Source organism: Euprymna scolopes, chromosome 33 (genome assembly GCF_053919585.1).
Source record: "Euprymna scolopes isolate OS-2025 chromosome 33, ASM5391958v1, whole genome shotgun sequence".
Taxonomy (NCBI): Eukaryota; Metazoa; Mollusca; class Cephalopoda; order Sepiida; family Sepiolidae; genus Euprymna; species Euprymna scolopes.
Genome location: NC_136514.1, coordinates 90,398,604 through 90,418,458, shown reverse-complemented (window position 1 = coordinate 90,418,458; position 19,855 = coordinate 90,398,604). Strand labels below are relative to the sequence as shown.

The 19,855-nt window shown below is 33.3% G+C and overlaps 1 long non-coding RNA gene across 1 annotated transcript in view; it reads left to right on the top strand.

Annotated features, from left to right (window-relative positions):
* LOC145258024 (uncharacterized) overlaps nt 1-19,855 on the top strand; it is a 39,769-nt gene that overhangs the window by 10,301 nt on the left and 9,613 nt on the right. The window contains exon 2 of the long non-coding RNA XR_013864035.1: nt 17,544-17,592. This is a non-coding gene — a long non-coding RNA (uncharacterized LOC145258024). The remainder of the gene's footprint in view (nt 1-17,543; nt 17,593-19,855) is intronic.

Sequence of the window (19,855 nt, the reverse complement as noted above, 5' to 3'; positions counted from 1 at the left end):
CAAAATTTCGATGCGATGTTCGTATTCAGCATAGTCGAAAACCATTTCAAGTCGTCATTTAAAAGAAAATTGAGGAGGTGGACCTAATCTAAAAATTTACCAATAATTTTTAATCCCGTACGCCTCCCGATACATTGCTTCGTCAACATGCGACCATTTTATATCTCCCGAAGACACTTCCGTATTTAGAAAAAAAATAAATAAATAAATAAAAAGTGACCGATTTACCAGAAGGTGGTAACTAAAAAGTGAGTATCCCTTTCAAATGTTGAAATGATTTTTTTTTTTTTTCAATTTTTTTTCATAATCTGGTTAGTGTTCAATCAATAATAATCCAGTGAAAAAATTTCAAAAAACCTATCAGTATAGAAACTCCACCACGTAAGTAAATAAATAAAAAATGTTACGTGCGCATGCGTTAGCCTTGACTAGGGGGGTACTAAGGGAACGACCATTAAATAATTCTGCGGGTCGCCATGGAAGTCAACGCCCAAGGAGTATCAAAATAGTTTTCATGATCTGAAGAAATTTTTTTTTCCGAAAAGTGGGTGATCACTTTTCCATCTAAATTTAACTTTAAATGAGCACCCACTTTCTGACCACCTGAGGAAGGGGCATTTATTTTCGTGTTTATTGGCTTAAAGGTTTTTTTGACAAGGCAGTTTGGTACGCGAATGCATATTTAACAGTTTTCGTTTATGCTCACGCATAGCATAAACAAAGGCTACGTCTGTGAAATGGAAAATAGTCCCAGAGTTCAGGGGTTAATACCATGCAAAAGAAATCAAACAAAAAGACTTTTAAGCCAAGAAACACACAGAAAGAAAGAAAAAATAGCATCCATTTTTTTTCTATCGAATTCATTTGCTGTTTTTATTGAAAACTATTTTCCCCCGGATTTTTGATATAATTTTCCATTAAGGGCTGTGCGTCTCACGTTCGTAAATAACAAAAAAAATTTTGTAGATTTTGGTGTGCTAAAAACGAATCTGCAAACCGTTTCCGTCACAAAAAAATAGTTTTTATGATATGAAGAAATTACTTTTTCGAAAAAGTGGCGATCACTTTTCCATGTAAATTTAACTTAAAATGAGCACCCACTTTCTAGACACCTGAGAGAGGGGGGATTTTTTCCCATGTTTATTGGCTAAACAGCTTTCGTTTATGCTTACGCATAGCGTAAACGAAGGCTACGGCTGTTAAATGGAAAATAGTCCCAGAGTTCAGGGGTTATTACCATGCAAAAGAAATCAAACAAAAAACTTTTTAGCCAAGAAACAGAAAAATGCCCCTCTCTCAGGTGGCCAGAAAGTGGGTGCTCATTCTAAGTAAAATTTACATTGAAAAGTGATCACCCACTTTTCGAAAAAGTAATTTCATGAATGTCATGAAAACCTTTTTTTTTTGCTACGTAAACGGTTTGCAGATTCGTTTTTAGCACACCGAAATCTACAATAAAATATTTCGTTATATATGAACGTGAAACGGGCCTTAAAGTAAAATAATACCGGATTTTTTTTAGCAGATTTGCCGTTTAGTTGTACAAATATCCTCAAACCAGGTAATCACTGAAAGGGATTTTTAAAAGTCGTCACCTGTATCGAGCAAAAGTTTAAAACCACCGATTATATGCCAGCCTACATCATGGTAACATATATTGAGTGAGTTCCTAACAGTATTTTTAGTTTAAACTCATTTTCCCAAAATTTCCCCAAACTTAACATGTTCGATACAGTCTGCCGCCATTTGTATTTTTCAGATATACCGATAAACATTGAATGTTTTTGAACCGATTATACATTACATAAAAACACTAAAATCTTATCCAGTTAGGTAGAACACTTACTTTTCTTGCCTTTGATAACATTTATTTGTTATATATTTATTTTTTGACAACTTCTTTGTATCTGTGTTTAGTAATATAAACCCTTTTCATTTAATGTAACGTTTAGTCGGCTCGAAAAACAGTGTTTATTGGTGTATTTGAAAGCTACAAATGGTGGTGGACACTGTTGATTACTTTAAGTTAGAGAAAGTGAGTTAAAACTAAAAAAACTATACAAAATACTGTCAGAAACCTATCCATTATGCCAGCCTATGTCATGGTAACATATGTTCGGTGAGTTTCAGACACTGTTTTGTATAGTTTTTAGTTTTCAACTTACTTTCCCAAACTTAACGTATTCAACAGAATTCGCGACCATTTCGGTTTTTTTAGCCAATTAAACATTTTACATTACATAAAAACACTAAACAATTATCCAATTAGGTAGAAACGTAAATTACCTTACCTTTGCTTTCATTTATTTGTTTTTGGACGACTTTTTCGAATCTGTGTATAGTAACCCCCCCACCATCAACCAAATATTAATTACTAAATCACATTTTTTAAAACAACAAAAAAAAAAGCATTTAGCGTTTCAACATTTTTGCTACGTTCGGCTTCATCCACTGATTGTTGGTCAAGTCCAAAACATGAATGATTGACAGAAACTCTCGAGGATCCAGATCAAATTCTGCAAGAGCACTATTTTTTTCAGTTTCACCTTCTTTTTCACTTTTTGCAGTGGATTGCTGTACTAATATAAGAAACATGCATTTTCTCTTTTATTAAATTTTTCCATTACACCAAATTGAGCCACTGCAACGCGTGGCAGGGTACAGCTAGTATATATATATATATATATATATATATATATATATATATATATATATATATATATATATCCGAAACAGTGTTTCATGGTAAACAACTGATGATCCCTTGAAAAATAAAAAATAAAAATTGGTATTATAGTAAATTCGAGAGAGTTGATGCAGTGATTGCAGGTGATTAAATGACTTACTGACTAGATGTTTTTTTTTCTTTTTTTTTTTTAACGAATGATAAAAAGTAATTTTTTGTATGGTTTCAAATGTTAAAAACTTCAAAGACTATATATATATATATATATATATATATATATATATATATATATATATATATATATATATACACACATATACATATTATACACATATGTATACATATATATTATACACACATATACATATTATAGACATATTACACACACGCGCGCGCGCACATACACACACACATATATATATCCCCAAAAGACATGCAAAAGTTAAAGTGTATTATAAACAGAAATCTCGCTGCCCAACTCCCTAAATAGTATCGCTGCAAACCTGGTTTCAACTAGTAGCTCCTAAGGACTAAGTGTCTCTGTGCCTTGTTTGGCATGAAATGAAAATGATAACAAAAAGGTAATCAATGTACAAAATGCACGTTTTTATACATACGTGCACGGGCTATTTATATCTGTTGGTTTTTACATGCTTTCCCTTTCTTTTCATAATCGATTTCCCGTATTGTGTTTTTCGCATGCTTCGCTTCATCTCCCACGTTTCTTCTGGCTGTGATTCGTCATCAGTGCTGCTAAACGAATAAAACTTCTTTCATACAGTTAGGACACAAAGATACGTTCGCTGAATTTTCTCCACGGTTTTCTCCAGAATAAATGGACGTAGGAGAGAGATACTAATATTACTTTAATTATTTATTTCCTAAACTTTCCATCTAACGAAATGAGTGAGGCACAGACGGACAAACATCAAAGTAACCTTTCCTGAAATGATCAGCTTTCTACATTATTGATCGTGTCTAGTTCGTATTGCTTCCCAATAGAGACTGATTTGAAACCCTTAGTTTCTTCTCACTCGTAATATCCTCACATCGTTCGCCTGTTAAACTTGGAAAATATGTCACAGAAGCGTATAGAATGCTTCAGACTGCTTTTGGGCCATCTTGCATGAACCCAGCTTCAGCTTTTGAGTGGCATAAGAGATTCAAGGAAGGAAGGAAGGAAGGAAGGAAGTCTGTGAGGGATAATAAGAGGTGTGGAAGGAGTAAAACAGTCTGACCACCAGGGTTGATTGATTAAATAAAGGATTTCATGAATAAGAACTGTCGTGTGTCTACAGAGACAGCAAGAGCGCAGTTTTTTCTCGGTGTGGGAACTGTACACACAATTATTCGCAAGGAACTGAAGATGCAGAAGATTTGTACCAAGTTTTTCTCAAGGGTGCTCCATATTTGTCACAGACTATTTGACCAAGATGGGCATCAAGACAGTTCCTTACCCTTCCTATAGCCCAGACCTTGCTCCCTGTGACTTTTAGCTATTCCTTAAGCTCAATGAAAACCTTAGAGGCTGTTGTTATGAGACAATTGAGGAGCTGAAAGAGGCCTTCCAGAAGTTGTTGAAACGGTACAACAAGTGCATTGCAGCCGGATGAGATTACTTCAAAGGGGGGTTAGAGTTTCATGTATGTACTATCAATAAAAGTGCCCATTCGAAAAAACTTTGGAAACATATTAAAGGTACTTCCTATCTATTCTATTATATCTATAAAAGTGAAATTGTCTGTCTGTATGCGTGTCTGTGAGTACATTTCCCTACCAAACTACTCTGTCAATTTTCAGTCTACAGACTCGAGATTTGACATAAAGGGTATTGGGAGTGGGGAAAATCTTTGTAATCGGTTTTCGGCCAGAAATTTAGCTGTCAAAGGAATCAAAGTTCAACGATTTGACCTTTGAAAACTCTACCAAACCCCTCTGACAATTTTGGTTCTAAACACTTGAAATTTCAGATGTAGGTTACTTGGACATGGATCAAACTTTTAATTTGATTTAAACTCAAAACAATAAATGTTAAGGGATCAAAATTGAGGTCAAATTAAAAAAAAATGACCTTTGCGGTCTCTATCAAATTACTCAGACAATTTTTGGTCTAAACATTTGAAATTTTACATAAAGTGTATTTAAATATAGGGCAAGCTTTTTAACCGGTTTGGGGTCGAAAATTTGGCTGCCATGGGGTCAAAGTTCAAAAGATTTGATACTTGCGGTCTCTAACAAACTATTCAGCCAATTTTTGGTCTAAACATTTGAAATTTTACATAAAAAGTATTCAGACATGCAGTAAGCTTTCTAATTAGGTTTGGGGCAAAAATTTGTCTGCCAAGAGCTCAAAGTTGAAAGAGTTTATCTTTGCAGACTCTACCAAACTCCTCTGTTAATTTTGGGTCTAAACACTTGAAATTTTAGATGTAGGTTACCTTGCCATGAGTCAAACTTTTTAATATGCACATAAAGTTATGAGCAGTGCATAGGACTCAAGCAAAGCCGGGCTGAACTGCTAGTATATCTATAAAAGTATGAATGTATCTATATGTGTGCAGGGCCACTTCTAAACCTATATCCTCAATAAATTTTTGATCTACAGACTTGAAATTTAGTATATAGGGCATTCAGACACGTGGAAAACTTTTTAATTCGTGTTCATAAAAAAAGGACTGCTAAGGTTTAAAATTGAAAAATTGGTTGGGGGAGTCATCGGATTTTTATCTGTTTGTCAACTGTTTCATGAATGCACATGCGCGAATCATTTACATTACAGATTCCTTATGTTAAGAATAAGTAAGTTTGAAAACACTTTTTAAAGAACGTGTCAAGCTGGCCTAATGGTTATCGTACTTCACTCACTGTCTTTAGGTTTTAGTTTCGATCTCAGCTCAAGTATTTTTTTTTCTTTTTTTACTTAAAAGAAATGAACTGTTTAGAAAAAAATAAAATACTCACATGCACATATCTCAGTTTCTGTATGAATTAAAAATATAGTATTCATGCGTATTTTACGATCGGGCAACGCCGGGCACCCTGTTAGTAATGTTATAATTTTTTCTTAAATGATTCAAATCGGTGTTTCAGAGATTTCCTTGTAAGATATGTTTTTCAAAGAAAACTTGTTTATTTTTAATTTTTCCTCGTTTTTGCTTTTCATTTTTCAGGTGGTATTAACCCTGAGGGGAGCAACCCTTCCCGAAAAGAGAAAATGATAGCCTGTTGTTAAATAATATTATAACAATTGTCAATAACACCGGACGTATTCATTTTCTCTGTTCACGATTGGATAACTCTTCAGAGTCAATACCACCAGAAAACACCGAATCTCAGAAAAATACTTTAATCATATAATAAAACTTTATATAACATTATTTATTGTTCTAATATTTTCGAATTGACGAAAAATTGTGTTTAATAATGTGACCGAACTCCTATTTCTATTTTCTTTAAAATTACAACAAATGTTTTTTCCCCACATTTTTTTTTGTTGTTTTTTTTTTTTTTGTTTGTTTTTTTTTTTGTTTGTTTTTTTGTTTTTTGGACTCGTCCATTCCAGCTGTACTCAATGTCGCCGTCGGAGGCAATTCTTGCTGGTGGGAAAAGATTATGAGAAAAACACATGCTCTCCTTCTATTAAGTAATTTACCGGTGGTCGAAGCTTAACGTTCTCCCATAACCTTTCCTACCGGAAGTCGGGTATGATGACGTCATGTCGTGTACATCAAACCAAACAAAATAGACAACACGTGCACGTTGTTTGCGGTTTCACAGGGCGGGAGTTTTTATACAACAAAAGAAAACGGTCACAAACCCACCTTTCCCTTTTCCTTCTTTTTCCTCTCTCTCTCTCTCTCTCTCTCTCTCTCTCTCCCTCTCTTTATATATATATATATATATATATATATATATATATATATATATATATATATATATATATATATAGTAAAACTGGTAATTAGTAAAAACCTGAAGAGAGTGCTCAATACTATTGCAGAGCAAATATGTGTTTTATTTTTTTTTTATTACCGTTTTTATATGTAACCAAACAGATAAAATGGTAATAAAAAGATAAAACACACTCATATATATATATATATATATATATATATATATATATATATATACTAAATTTATTTATATTGTCACACACACACACACACACACACACATATATATATATATATATATAAATTTATTTATACAAACATTGATGGCTACATATGTGCATACATGTTTCTGTAATCACCCGCGTAGGGGGATTACTCTCCAGGCCAAGAATTATCGTCGAGAACAAGATATATATATATATATATATATATATATATATATATATATATATATATATATATATATATATATATATGTGTGTGTGTGTGTGTGTGTGTGTGTGTGTGTGTGTGTGTGTTTGCTTGCTATGATTTTCTGGATATTAATCCACTGAAATCCGATCTATATAATATAGTGCTCAATAGCAAGTATATACGACTTATTGTATCATTTATACATTTTTTTTTTTTTTTTTTGCTTTACGAAGGATTTATCACATATCAAGGCTCGGAGGCCACTCGAGGATAAGTGTTAATGTGTGTATTGTATTCATTGGGACACTTGTGTAATAAATCGTTTGTGGTGGAAATTTGGTATAATCAGATTATTTACAAAGACAGTTCAATAAGAACACAATATTGTAGTTAGCTGGAAAGCAAACCACCGGAACAGACTTTCTACAGACGGGCTGTTCTAGGAAAGAATCTTTGTTGGTGGAATCCATGTTTAGATTTGTCTATTAATACAATTAAATACAACAAAAAAAACAAAAAGGTAACAAAAAAAAACTCCTTTTGCGGTCCCTCGACAAAAGGAGAGTGGACCTGTAAATTCATCCTTGTCCGTTCGTCCATTCGTCCGTTCGTCTGTCCGCACTTTTCTCAATAACTACGCCTTGGAATTTTTCTAAATTTTGCACAAACATTAAACATTATATGAGTAAAAAAAGTAACAGAACGGATTTCCCAGAAAAACTTCGGTTGCCCCCCCCCACACACACACCTTGGGGTGCCTTTCGGGTTAAAATGTCTAAAATTGACACTTTTGTTTATTAAAAAAATTTGATGCCTTGGATTTTTATAAAACTTTCTGATAAATTGTAACTAACTGATTTTTATATAATTTGTGTTTGTCTATACTTAGGGATAACTCTTGGGTGTGCCTCACGGGCTCTTTTAGGTCTAATAAAAACTCTATTTTGGGAACTATTTTATCATGTTTGTTCAACATTTTCTGTGTATGTCTATTTAGCAGTTTTGCATGGTGTTGAACTCAAATTTAAATATGTTAAGGCCTTGGGGACTTTTGGGGCTAAATGTGTGTGTGTGTGGGGGGGCAAATGATGGACTTAGTCATTTTTTTTTTTTTTTGCATGGTGAAGAACTCAAATTTACATATGTCAAGGCCTCAAACTGCACCGTTTGTTCATTTTCACCAGGATTTGACATCCCCTGGGGGCTTTTTGGGGGCTAAATACTGAACATTATTTGATGCCTCGTTCATTGTGCACTCACGGGGCACCATGCATGTTTCACTTGTTTTGTTAGCCATTACAGTATAACCCCGGGATACGGTGGTCCTAGGATACAGTTTTTTCAGGTTACGATATGAAATACGATGTTTTTCCGGTATTTGCCCCGTCTTACGATGTTATTTATAATGTTATTTGATTATATCCATGTGTATTATATACTGTTTTTTGTTACTAATTTTTTATGCCGTATCCCGAGGTTCTACTGTAAATAGGATTGCAATTTCGGCGGAATGGCGAAATGCGTGTAAACATTGTTTTGAAATTCGAGCAACCGGAAATAGAAAAATGAGACGTTATGAATGCATTCGCACTGTGCCCGGTGCCCGGCCACTAGTTAAAAGCCGAGTTAGTTGCAAGTGAGTGGCACGTCAGTCTAGGTTCAGACTGCGACAATCACCCTAAAAGAAACGTGGCCATTACGATGGTCTTTTAGCTGTAGGACTGAGGCAGATGCAGGTTAACCCTTCCAGGCCTTGCCCCCCCCCTCCCCAACTTCGGAGGGAACAAGTTTATCGCTTATTGTCACTTATTGTCGCTTATTGTCACTCCCCAACTTCGGAGGGAACAAGTTTATCGCTTATAGTCACTGGGGAATGTCGATATGGCTACTCTTAATTTAGTGGGACCAAAATGCTCCCCCTTTAGGGACGCTGACTCATTTATCCCATCCTCCGATTTTGTGTCCCATTCTTTCGCGGCGGGAGAAAGATAAATACCGTAATAAGCCGGACAGTGTGAGAAGAGTAGAGAGTGTCTCGTTCGGGGCTGTTTTCTTTCTCGTCTGCCGTTCTTATTCAAGCGAATATTCATCAATGATGAAAAGTGGTTCCGTACGAAACTCTCAAGCGTTCCATACATTGATTAACTTCCTCAGGATGACGTCCCTTAGACCGAAAGACCGTCCATGAATCCACGCCAGATTATGCTTTGTATCTGCTGAACAGGTCATCAAGTTGTTTATTATGAACTGCAAGCAATAGGCCAAACAACCACTGGAGACTTATATTCATAGTAACAGAAACAAGTGTAACAGGCATTGCGCCAGAAGAACCAACACTGGTGAATCGCAAAAGTGTGCATTTCCTCCATGACAACGCCAGGCCACAAGAGACCCTAATGGTCAGTGATACGATACAGCAACTTGGGTGAGAGGCTTTGCGCCATCCACCTTATTCATCTGACCTTGCGCCATCCGGTTACTACCCCTTCTTTTTCTCAGGATAGAAATCTTCATGGGAAATCTTTCACTAATGAAGCAGACTTGCACAATGCTCTCACGAACTTTATTGTGTCGGAAAATCCCCGAGTTCCATCGCAAAGGGATTGAACAGTTGGAGACACGTTGGCAGAAGATATTGGTTGTTTACTATTACTTCGAAGACTAAATATAAATTACATGTAATGGGAAGCGTTTTCTTTTTTCCTTTAAAAACGAATAGAACCCTTTTGGTCACTTTGTACATATATAAAATATAGCGGGAATAAACCTAAAACATATAAACAATTAAATAAAGCATTTATTCCTTATTCTGACGCTTTTGAATCACATAAAATTAACCACAATATATTAATACAGGAAATTGTTGTTATCATTATTATTATTATTATTATTATTATTATTATTATTTATTCAGTTGTATTGGTAAAATGTCTTACTTGTTATGTCTGCGACAAATTCCATTATTAATTTCGGAAAAATTCCCTTTCATATGTATGTACTTATTGATTTGTAAATCGTCACTTTTTCTCGTCTTCTCTTACCAACAACGACTATAATTCATTCCTCGCATTGTGATAGCCTTCTAAATCTCTACTACATACCTACCTACACAATGCTTCAAGCAAACTACATATCAATCCTATATATATATATATATATATATATATATATATATATATATATATATATATATATATATATATATATTATTATTATTATTATTATTATTATTATTAAAAAAATGTACATATTTTTAACCTTTATATATATATAATTTTAAATAAATAAGAATGTAAATATACAAAATACTAATCATAGTGGGGGTGATAAGTAGTCAAATGGATTAATCCTAATCTTATAAATACAAGACTGGTAAATTAAAATATATATTCATTTTTAATTTGGAAACGGATGAAACTCGCAGGTAAGGAATTCATTTTTATAACTTGAATAAGGTAGCCGAATTAATTAAGAATAGGAAACTAGATCTAATATCTGTAACATTTTTCTTCTTAAGATTAAGGGAGGTGGTGTTTGATCAACACTGCTGAGGAGCCATGATTTAATATACTGTTTTGTTTTTAAATCCTCGTAACAGTGTTTCATGGTGAACAACTGATGATCCCTTAAATTAACATTAGTACTATAGTGAATTCAAGAGAACAAGTTGATGCAGCGATTGGAGATTATTAAGTGACTTACTGACTAAATAGTTTTCTAATGAATGATAAAAAAAATATAAAAATTAAATAAGTGTTTTTATATAGATTATGGTTAAAAAACTTCCAAGACGTTATATATATATATATATATATATATATATATATATATATATATATATATATATATATATATATACTTGTTTATTGTTATATAAACATGCTCACATCCCGCTGCTACTAACAGCCACTTGTTTCAATCAAACAACAGATACCATCAGGCAGCGACTTGACTATTCAAATGTTCAATGAATAATCAGTGAACAGTTGAATAGTCAAGTCGCTGCCTGATGATATCTGTTGTTTGATTGAAACAAGTGGCTGTTTGTAGCAGCGGGATGTGAGCATGTTTATACAACAATAAACAAGTATTATCAGCTCTTTTTATTGAGCACTATCTAACAACCTCGTTGAATTCACTAGCCCATTACTTTTGAATATAAAAAAACCCGAGTATATATATATATATATATATATATATATATATATATATATATATATATATATATATATATATATATATATATATAGTGAATAAATGACTTATAATATCTTATAATTAATTCCTTTAATTCAGTTCACATTTACAATTCTTGACAGTATCTGTTTCGTAGCACAAAATCAATCACTTAATTATTTTTTATTTATTTATTTATTGTTTTACATGGGGGGTCACCATTTATCAAGGCCCAGGAGCCACTCGGGGATAAGGGTTATTGTGTATACAGTAATCAATGGGATAGTATCGTAGTAATAGTTAGTATTGGGGATTTGATAGGTGTCATTACTTAAGGGGGCGGTTCATCAGGAATTTGTTTGTGTTGGACTTGAAGAAATCCAAGTTGAATTCGGGGGTGGGGGGACAGGCAAGCGGCAGAGAGTTCCACAACCGTGAAGTTCTAAGAAAGAAGCTTTGTTCATGGAATCTACGTTTTGATTTTAATGAATTTATTATGCCGTGTTGCTTTTTCTGCTGATGAGTTAAGGGCATAAAAGATTCACTGATTGATATAATAATTAAGGGATAAACTTTTTACACAAATATTACGCAAGAATGAATATAATTACACGTAATAGTTAACTAAAGATAACATAAGAAAACCGGAGAAACTAATACTGAATTAATTAAAATGTTTAAAAGAATATGCAAATTAGCTAGATCTATGCTAATGAATGCAATTCCATGACCTTTATATAAGAGTTGCATTTTCAGTTTAAATAAGTAGAAAAAAGTTTTTTTTATTAATATCAATACCCACAAAAAATATAGGAGTATAGAATATATATATATATATATATATATATATATATACATATATATATATATATATATATATATATATATATATATATATATATATATATATATATATATACTATCATATAAGGTCCCGGATATGACCTTTAACTATATCCGATGGTGAGGCCCCAGCTTGCAGGCTTTGGGGGATTGTGGAGCCATCCTATAATTCTCATTGCTCCCAGGTCCACTCTGACCTGGAGTTGTAGTGCCTGTTAGGGTCCCAACTATGGGTTGAATAGAAACTGACTTGAAAAAAAAAATATATTCTATTAAAAAAAATTTCTTTAAAATCACTGGATTTAGCATTAAATAACCTGAAAAGGGTTGATATGCCGTAAAACAAAAACAAACAACCAACAACTATCGTATAAAAGTCACTTTGTGTGTGTGTGACAGAGAGTTGCGCCCTCATAGGTTCCGAAACGGTTGAGCCTATCTTTCGCAAATTTCACACAAAGGTAATTTATATGTCTGGCAGTGTTCTTAGATATGTTTTATACAGAAATTCATCGGATAAATATCAAAATAAAAAAAAATCTGAGCTTAAAAATAGTCTTTCTTTTCTAATAGATGAAAAAGAACACTTTTTACAGGGAATATTTTACGTTACACCGGCCTGTGTAGCGTAAAATATATTCCTGTAAAAAATATTCTTTTTATCTATAAAAGAAGAAAGATTTTATTTAACATCATCAAGCCCAAATATCGGCTGACATAATATTGTAAACAAACACAGACGAAATTTGATGAACGACATTATCATTATCATTTTCTTCTTTTTTTCATTTTTTTTTTTCTTTTGTGAATTAGTCCACCGGGCAAATTATTCTTTGTAATGCATAACACTTAATGGAGGATTGATCCTATAACAATACATACGCAATCTGAATAAATTAAAGTATCATGCTTACGTGTATTGTTCAACCGGGCAACGCTGGGCGGCCAGCTATTATATATATATATATATATATATATATATATATATATATATATATATATATATATATATATATATAACTACTTAATTTACTCACATAGAATTACTATACAGAAGTATAGATTTATGCGTAAACTTTAAGTATTTACTTCCAAAGTGCTCAATACTTAGGTAGAGCTAGTTAGTAATTTATAAAATATATATGGCGATTAAGCTACACTGAATATTCCGCGTTTCATCCACTCTAGGACTCTTCAGGGTTATCTAAGCTTATCCAAGCCTGAAGAGTCCTAGAGTGGATGAATCGCGGAATATTCAGTGTAGCTTAATCGCCATATATATTTTATAAATTACTATATATATATATATATATATATATATATATATATATATATATATATATATATATATATATATATATATATATATATTAGTGCTATAGTAAATTCTAGAGCGATCTGATGCAGTGATTGCAGGTAGTTAAATGACTTACTGACTAGATGGTTTTCTAACGAATGATAAAAAATATTTTTTTTTATAGTTTTAAAGGTTAAAAACTTCAAAGACTATATATATATATATATATATATATATATATATATATATATATATATATGTGTGTGTGTGTGTGTGTATGTGTGTGTGTGTGTGTGTGTGTGTATTTGTATATATAACTACTTCATTTACTCACAGAAAATTAATATACGAAAGTATAAATTTATGCATAAACTTCAAGTATTTACTTCAAAAGTGCTCAATACATAGGTAGAGCTAGTTAGTAAGTTATAAAATATATATGGCGATTAAGCTACACTGAATATTCCGTGTTTCATCCACTCTAGGATTCTTAAGAATCGCCATATATATTTTATAACTTTCTAACTAGCTCTACCTACGTAGTGAGTGCTTTTGAAGAAAATACTTAAAGTTTACGCATAAATTTATACTTTCGTATATTAATTTTATGTGAGTAAATTAAATATATATATATATATATATATATATATATATATATATATATATATATATATATATATATATATTCTTAAGAATCCTAGAGTGGATAAAACGCGGAATATTCAATGTAGCTTAATCGCCATATATATTTTATAACTTACTAACTAGCTCTACTTATGTATTGAGCACTTTTGAAGTCAATGCTTAAAGTTTACGTATTAAGCTGGTCTGCAGTTTGACTTGTTGCTGGCTATCTTTCTCATGCTTGTTGCTGGATCTCAACATTTTGAACCGAGAGAGAGACTTAGCTGTCGTGCGAAGCTAAAACTCTGTAACATCATCTTTGTATAGATACTTCTTCAGGCATTTGTCTATAAAAAATTGTCCGTGGCGATGGAAAAATTGTCACGCGTGTAGCCCTGAAATCCTGGAAGCATGTAACAATTGATCTGCCATCATTCTATATATGCACATGTATGTATGTATGTATGTATGTATGTATGTATGTATGTATGTATGTATGCATGTTAATATCTGTACTAGTGTATGTATGTGTATATATGTCTATTTGTATATGTATGTATAGATGTATGTATGCGAATGAACCCTTTTTCGGGGTCAACGGCCAACTAGCACCGTGTGCGTTTGTGTGTATTTGTGTGTTGTGGGTGGAGAGGACTCCTTAAAGCCGTGGTGAAGGCAACCTTTCTAGGAGAAGCAAATCTCTGATTTAAAAAAAAAATAAAGCGGGAGACCAGTACCCGCATTAAGCTAATCTGCAGTTTAACTTGTTGCTGGCTATCTTGCTCTTGCTTGTTGCTGGATCTCAACATTTTGAAACGAGAGAGAGAGACTTAGCTGTCGTACAAAGCTAAGACTCTGTAACATCATCTTTGTATAGATACTTCTTCAGGCATTTGTCTATAAAAAATTGTCCGTGGCGATGGAAAAATTGTCACGCATGTAACCATGAAATGCTGGAAGCATGTAATAATTGATCTGCCATCATTCTATATATGCACATGTGTATGTATGTATGTATGTATGTATGTATGTATGTATGTATGTATGTATGTATGTATGTTGGGGTGGAGAGGGCATCCGTAAGCCGGGGTGAAGGCAACCTTTCTAGGAGAAGCAAATCTCTGATTTAAAAAGCCATAAAGCGGAAGACCATTACCCGCATTAAGCTGGTCTGCAGTTTAATTTGTTGCTGGATCTCAACATTTTGAACCGAGAGAGAGACTTAGCTGTCGTACAAAGCTAAGACTCTGTAACATCATCTGTGTATAGATACTCCCTCAGGCATTTGGGCTCATGGATTTTAAATGTCTGAGGGAGTGGCACTCGTCTGACAAGACGTTGCAATCATCATGTATGTATGCATGTTAATATATGTACTAGTGCATGTATGCGTATATATGTCTATTTGTATATGTATGTATATATGTATGTGTGCGAATGAACCCTTTTTCGGGGTCAACGGCCAACTAGCACCGTGTGCGTTTGTGTGTATGTGTGTGTTGGGGTGGAGAGGACTCCTGTAAACCGCGGTGAAGGCAACCTTTCTAGGAGAAGCAAATCTCTGATTTAAAAAAAAAACATAAAGCGAGAGACCAGTACCCGCATTAAGCTAATCTGCAGTTTAACTTGTTGCTGGCTATCTTGCTCTTGCTTGTTGCTGGATCTCAACATTTTGAAACGAGAGAGAGAGACTTAGCTGTCGTACAAAGCTAAGACTCTGTAACATCATCTGTGTATAGATACTCCCTCAGGCATTTGTATATAAAAGTGGTCCTGTAGCGATGGAAAAGTTGTGACGTGTAAAGGCTTGAAATGCTGGAGCATGTAATAATTGATCTCAACGACCATCTTCAGCGTCATGCCTGCTTGAGAGTGTGAATTCACCGGTGAGACTAAAAAAAAAAGTCATTTTTTTGGATCATGGACTTTAAGTGTCTGAGGGAGTGGCACTCGTCTGACAAGACGTTGCAATCATCATGTGTGCGTATATTTTTATTTATTTTTTGTGTATATATGTTTATGTGTGTTTCTATATACCTATATATATATTTGTGTGTATGTATGTATATGTATATATGCATATATATGTATGCGTATAAGTGCATATATATGTATGTGTAGGTATGTGTAGGTAACTTTATGTGTATGTATGTATATGTGCATACCGTGTACGTATATGTATGTGAATATGTATGTATATGTGTGTATGTATTTGTATATGTTTGTATATATGTGAATGCATACGTATGTATATGTGTGTGCATGCGTGTATGTATATGTTTGTATATGTATGTATGTATGTATGTATGTATGTTATGGGTATGTATTTGTATGCATGTGTGTATATGTATGTATATATATATATATATATATATATATATATATATATATATATATATATATATATATATATATATATATATATATATATATACAAGTTTGTATGCCAAGGACCGTCTTCAATGTCATGTCTGCTTCAGCGTGTGAAATCGCTGGCAGGACTAAAAGAAAAAAAAGTTATCTTCGGGCTCATAGACTTTTAGTGACTAAGGGAGTGGCACTCGTCTGACAAGACGTTGCAATGATTACATATATATATATATATATATATATATATATAATCAGTGTGTGTGTGTGTGTGTGTGTGAGAGAGAGAGAGAGAGAGAGAGAGAGAGAGAGAGAGAGAGAGAGAGAGAGAGAGAGGAGGAAGCGTTATCAATAACTTCTCGAGCGAAATTAGATTCACTAATCAATATACTCTGTTGTTCTGTTCAAAACAATAATAATGAATAACCACTTCCGGTCTCAAACATCGGTTTTACATTCTATATAAAAGTGAGGTTACTTGCTTTTGGAAACAATTCATTCAACTTTTCCTCATAATCATCTTATGTCTTATTCCTTCTTTTTCTCGTAGACTGAATACATTACACGAAGTCATGTTCGACGTCTCGGGGCTCGAGAAAAAAAAAAAAATAAATAAATAGCAGCAGCAGCAGCAGAAGAAGAAGAAGAAGAAGAAGAAGAAGAAGAAGAAGAAGAAGAAGAAGAAGAAGAAGAAGAACCAAACGTTACTAACTCGTCTTTGCTCGGAACATAACATCAACAGCCGGCTGTCGCCGAGCGTCGCCGATTATCAAAGCGTGATAACGCTACTCAAGAAAAATACTGAAGAAAACATATAAATATAATAAAATCACCAGAAAAAAAATATAACAAAAATAAAACAAACCGTAACATGTTCTGTTTTATTCTTGTAACAAATTATTTAAGTGAAATTTTTTTTAAAAAGTTTTTTTTTTAGAAATTTTTATTGTCAACAAAAATTAATAAGGAAACCATTTTTTGTGTTATTCATATTTTTGAAAGTGTAAAAAAAGCATTTTTATGTGTTTTTCAAGTATTTTTTTTTTCATTTTTTTCTTTATTTGTGTAACTAATGTAAAGTAAACTTTTTTTTTTTGTGTGTGTTTTCTTTTAATGAATAATTTATTTTTCTGTAAGGTGTTGCTAGGCGACCTTTTTTTTTTTATTAAATTAAATAAAGGCAGCCGAGGTATTTCCTTAGAAATAAGTTGATTTTTTCTGCGGTTGCATTTTTTCTTTGCAGTGATTAATCGTCAAATGGAACTACATCTTCCGGCGTCTGCAACTAGAAGGTGAGATATTCGTCTTGTACAAAGTTGTTAGGAACGGCCATTTGAGGGTGTGTTGCTCTGTTGCTTGTTTAATTTAATGACTTTTTATTCTAACATTTTCTCCAAAGATCGTCTGCTCTTTGCTGCGTCAGATTACAGTCAACCCCGAGCGCATGACGTCGTGCTCCGAGCAAAGCCGGGCGGCCAGTTACTTACGCCTGGTTCAAATTCTCGACGACAACGACGACGACGACGATGATGATGATGATGATGATAATAATAATAATAATAATAATAATAATAATAAAATTGAATAAGTAAAAGTAATACAGTTTGCTTCCCTCATCCATTGTATTGTTCAGAAAATTCACAATTTTTTTTACACAGAAATCACCACATTATCAAGGCCAAGAGGCAACTCAAGGATAAGGGTTAAAGAGTGTACAGTAGAAATTGGACAATATAGTAATCATTAGTAATGAAAATCCGGTAAATTTGATAACTTATATGGAACGGCTCATCAAGAACTTATTTAACACAACCATATTGTAGTCATCCGGAAAGCAGGAAAACGGAAGACAATTTCACAGGCGTGCAGTTCTAAGAAAGAAGCTTTGTTCATGGAATCTACGTTTAGGTTTAGGCACAAATAAAGAGTGGGGGGGATTATTGATAGTGTTTTCAGCTAGACGAGTGTTTCTTGTGAAAGTTTGGCGAGAGGGGGGATCATAGACTTAAGCTCAGTCGAACACTTTCCATGAAAGTAACGATACATCAGAGACAAACTCGCAACATCTCTTCTGTGAGATAGAGGTTGCAGGGAAGAGAAAAGGACATCTCCTACGAGGCTACGAAGTCTATTTTGAACTCTATCAAGGCAGGACAAGTTCTTTCTAGCAGCTCCTGTCCAGATGTGGCAACAGTATTCCATCCTTGGACGTACCTGGCTCTCATATAGATAGAGAATTGCATCAGCAGTGAGATATCTACTGGATCGATAGAAAGATCCCACCATTTTTCCAGCGGCCTGCATCATATTTGGTACAAACCAAATTTCGTCTATGTCTGACTTGTCCTCTAAATTTAAAAAACAGTCTTTGCTTTATTGCTGGTCAAGAAGCACACCTTGATTGATTGATTGATTGATTGATTGATTGTATATACAAATGATAATTAATTGATGACAGATTACTAATCAACCGTTTACGTTGTCTGCAATCGGTTGGCTGCAGCTGATATTTCAGCTAATTTCCAATCGATTGTTCAAGGATAAAATCGAATGAAGACACTAGACTAAATTAGTCTGCAAAATAATGAACTGAGCGACACTTTAATACTGTTGCATATTAGCACCCAGGGCATTGCTGACTTATTTAAGCATTATTATTATTATTATTATTATTATCATTATTATTATTATTATTATTATTATTATTATTATTATTATCGGGTAGATTGAATTAGATTTGTTTTAAGCAGAAAAATGCAATTCAAGGACAAATATGGTTAATGACGTTTTAGGAATTTACCTTGACTGGATTCTATAAACAATAAAAAGAAGGAATTTCATATAAGAAAAAACAACAAATATAATAAAGAAAAGTAGTTTGCTTAAAGCATTGTTGGTAAATAGATATTGTGGAGTATAAGAAGTATAATATGTTTTAATAGAAAAAAATGTTAAAGCATAAACAAAATACGTGACGAAGGTAGATCATTCGATTTGTGTCTTTTTTTTTCACGTGGAGTTTATGACGTAACGAGATAGTTTGAAAATAGAAGTAATCAGCGTTAGGAGTTAGTTAGCAGTCTTGAGCGAACGAGTTGGAACGAGTAGACGAAACAAGCAAGTTCCCATCTGAGAGGCAATAATATGGGATCCTTGAAAAGGTAATTGAGTGCAACCCCAGAACAAAAAATAAATGTCGCAACAGGAATAAATGTAAATATGGAAAAATAATTTAATCGTTTGAGTTGTCTGGGTAAAAAATAACTTACATTTTCAGAAGTGCGCCCAGAACAATACAGTAATGGTTCCAAAGAAAAAGGTATGTCTTTCTTTTGTCTGGACAAGTGGACAACAGTTTCTTATTGTTGAAGATATTTATATATGTTTATTATATGTTTTTAAAATGTACACACACAGGCAATGAACATTACATAGACAACTATATAAAATGTACACGGTTTGCTCTCCTCGTTTATATATACCTGTTTTGTGTACACTCGCTATACACACCTCCATATCATACAGAACCCGACAATATAACAAAATTTCTAAATG